This window comes from Dermacentor albipictus, chromosome 9 (assembly GCF_038994185.2).
Source record: "Dermacentor albipictus isolate Rhodes 1998 colony chromosome 9, USDA_Dalb.pri_finalv2, whole genome shotgun sequence".
Lineage (NCBI taxonomy): Eukaryota > Metazoa > Arthropoda > Arachnida > Ixodida > Ixodidae > Dermacentor > Dermacentor albipictus.
In genome coordinates this window covers 93,019,030-93,023,007 of record NC_091829.1, presented here as the reverse complement: position 1 = coordinate 93,023,007, position 3,978 = coordinate 93,019,030, and positions in this window count along the sequence as shown.

Here is a 3,978-nt window from a genome sequence, read left to right as displayed (position 1 = left end):
CTTGGACACTGAAGGGGCCTCGCTGCCTGTAAAAATCGCAAGACGGATCGGTTTTGCGAAGGAGTCCGTATTTGAGGTAGACATCACATCGCACGAAACGCTGGAAAGGCCACGCGGCAGTAGACACCAGAACTTTTCCTCAAAAATGGTATTTCAATTGACTCCGTCCAATTCTCATGTTCGGCTCCGGCAAGGCAGTCAACATGAACATTTCCTTGTGTGCAACAGTGGCCAGGCAACTACTCCAAAAACAAATCTGGGATGCAGTTCAGAGGCTTTATTGCACCGGCGTCTGACGTCGCTGAGCAGCTGCTTTCACGTGCGTTGCGACTTCAGCAACTGTAGCACATCTCGTAAGTTGGTGAAGGTGATCCATGATTCGGCTCTTTCGTCTACAATATAAAGAAAAGCTACCCGCTGTGCATCTAATTAGGTCAGTGTAGTTGATGTCCGATGGATAAGTATGGCATCGATGGCGGCACAGTTGTGAAATCCAAACACCGATGACAGATAGCGTAAACATGACAAAGCCATGACTGTATATGTGAGTATGAGTATCTAGTAGTTACTAATGTGCTCAAGAAAGAAATATGTAAGCTCTCATCCCCAATTATTGTTTGCTCTTGAATTCTAGTACTGACACGATGATCGATCAAATTAGGATTGCCTAATTACCTCAGTTAATAAATTTTGCCACACGTAGCAGAATCACGATATGATTATGAGGCATACCAAAGTGGGGCACACAGGATTAAATTTTGCCACCTAAGGTTTTTTTTTTTTTTTATGGGCACCCAATGCAAGGTACAGGGGCGTTCTTGCATTACGCCCACATGGAATGCGTTCGCACCGGCATATCTCCAAGCCACGGCAGGTTACTGAGGTTAATCAGCTGTAGTGCTGAGTAACCTCAGCACCACAGCTTGACGCTAATGGGTAAACCGTTACTATGGCAACCAATCGCGCGCGAGCTTGAACAAACTTTTGAAGTATAAAACATCGGAACCGAAAGGTATCTGCTTTGTGCGAGGGTCTTATAGCCGAGGTATTTGCGGCACGGTCAAGACACACCCTGAGTCATTTTTTTCTTGCGTCCTTGTGACTGCACTTGCATTAATCCGGGAACGGCCCTGTAGTAAAAATAGATTGCATTGCAGGAGACATTCACAGAGTGCCGCTCACTGACATGTGCTAGTGCTACTTGAGAGTATGTGCAAATGATGCTCGCGTACGAGTCTATTTTAATGCAAAACTTTCCTTCGCTATACATCCCCGGGTTTCTTTACGCCTTTGGTAAGCGCTCCCGCCACAGCCGGTTGTATTGTGTGCAGGTGTTTCCCCATGAGCTCACTCGTTGCCTGCGCTTGTACACAACAGATGACGCACCTAGTTACAGCGTTGTATGCCGCCATCACTGTCTTCAACACGTGCGTTTCGCGCCAGCCCCAAATGGCTGTCACATGATTCGCTTGCAGTTTAAAGTCAGTTTCTCGCCTTGATATCTAAGCACGTGCTGCCAATAAATGAGAATTGCATCCAATGACACATTCCGAAACCGGGTTACCCAGCACAAAAGCGCGGTGGCGAATATGTATCTCTGTCGTAAAGAGACCGCGTGATATTCAGTGACTTTCGTTAGTTTTCTACAACCTAACATAATTGGCCTACCCGATTCATGTAGTTTTGGGCATGTTCCATTGGGTATGTGCCCATCCTCGGCCAATCCTGGATAATGACTAAGCACCACTGCCAAACAAGGTTTATAAAATCCTTAAGTGCATTTACATATGTGTAAATCACCTTTCTTACCCCGACAGGCTCCATACACCACCTTCGTTCTTGCGACGTCGCTGCGCATACGTCTGGCACGGTGCATCCGCCTGATTTGGTGCTCGCATTTCAGCGTATCTTGTGAACGGCGTAGTGCATAAGCATAAACATACCTTGGTATTACGCGTTGTCTAGGAAGAATATAAACATAAATGTACGTGTCGTATTTATTTGTACAGCATATAACTGACCGCTTCACTGAAGCTTCATTTCACGTTACTTTCACAGTGCACTGTGGATCTGCGTGATTCTTTCTTTAGTTTTCGTGCACGGGCATCTTGCTATTCGGCACCATAGTTACATATCGCATTGTTTACGTAGGAAATAACGACAGACGCATTTAGCGTATCTTATCTTTCTTTCCTTACGGTCATCTTCCTAAGAAAGAAGAAACAAGTTGCATCTCTGTAAGTATATCATAAGAAGCCAAGAAACACTGACACCGAGGACAACATAGGGGAAATTACTTGTGCTTAATAAATGAAATAAATAAACGATAAATTTCACAACCTTCGCATTACGCGTGCAATGCTCTACCAATTGAGCTACCGCGGCGTGGTTTCCCCATCCATTTTCTGGTGTATTTGTGTATTGTGTAACCTTTGGCGGCAGAGGTTTGTAAGTGGTGCCACCGCCAAAGTGTGTGAGTCGTGGCGCTGGATAACACTCCCAGGGTTCTACTAGGACCCATAAATACCCCAAGAAAGTGGATGGGGAAACCGCGCCGCGGTAGCTCAATTGGTAGAGCATCGCACGCGAAATGCGAAGGTTGTGGGATCGTTCCCCACCTGCGGCAAGTTGTTTCTTCATAGACTTTCATTTGCATTAATTTATCATTTATTTATTTCATTTATTAAGCACAAGTAATTTCCCCTACGTTGTCCTCGGTGTCAGTGTTTGTTGGCTTTTTATGATATGACTAATAAAAATCGGGCCCCCTCGGTTAACCCCCTTTCTTCGCGTCTGTCTAAGTAGGTACTTCAAGGTACTTTTCTCCTCACTGGAACAAGCAGGGTGATTGCCACTCTACCGAAGTGCCCTTTAGCACAATGGAAATTCTCTAAGGGACGAACTGAAGTGCGTGACACTGCGAAGGCGCGGTGGGGAAGCTATTAATTCAGGAAAGTTTTCTTTTGAGATCGCCTTGGTTCCCGCGGCCAAGTTCAGGCTTAAGCTCAATATAATGGCCGTCTAGATCGTGTTGCCTTCACATGCATAAGCCTCTGGGGGCAAAACAAGTAACACAACCACTACGCGTGTTTCTTCTGATGATGTGAGAAAAGATGCACCAAATATTTTACTCTTAAAGTGCCGCGTCCGACAGTACTGGTGTGGCCGCCGATGCACATCACTGCCAGTACCAGAGTTATTTCGTCAACCTGAAACCTCCGCAACTCATAGTTCGGCCATCGATTGGGCAGTTGGTTAAACTAAAATGTATTGTTAGATTTTATTTTTGTATGTCAAATGGCGTGACAAAGCTTAGGGCATTGCTTGTGTCCACCCGTTGTAAAAGGGCTGGTCCCCACACATCGTCATCATCAACTGCCGGTGTCCCTCGCTTGGTCACATGGGTGAATCGGCGCAAAAAGCCCGCGCCTTTTTAAACGCTACCTTTTCCTCTCGTTATCCCGAAAAGCGGGATCCAATCGCGGCCGCGGCGGCCACATTTCGGTGGGGGGTCAAACGCTAAGACACCACTGTGCCGTGTATTGGGAGCACGTTAAAGAACCACAGGTGATCGAAATTCATCCGGAGTCCTCCACTACGGCGAACCTCATAATCATATCTCTATTTTCACACGTTTAACCTTAGAATTATCGAATTCTTAGCTCGTTACTCAGTTTTGCACTGTTAGCGCCATCGTCAGTGGTAGGCCGATCCTAGGTATACTGCAGTCTACATCTCCCATGAATATGTGCCGCTGGGTGCATGCCACTGGGTATGTCGTCACTGCACTGGGCACATGCCATCGTCGCATTACGCCTCCATCGTCAAGCCATCGTTTTCTCACAGTTGTCGTCACGGCACATGACGTCATTGTCTCTGTATAGTAGTCTTCATCCGATTCCCGTCACAGAGTCGTTGCCGTACCGTCGTGGCCTCGCCATCTCAGTCGCTCCATTGTTATCGTACAGTAGTCTCCAC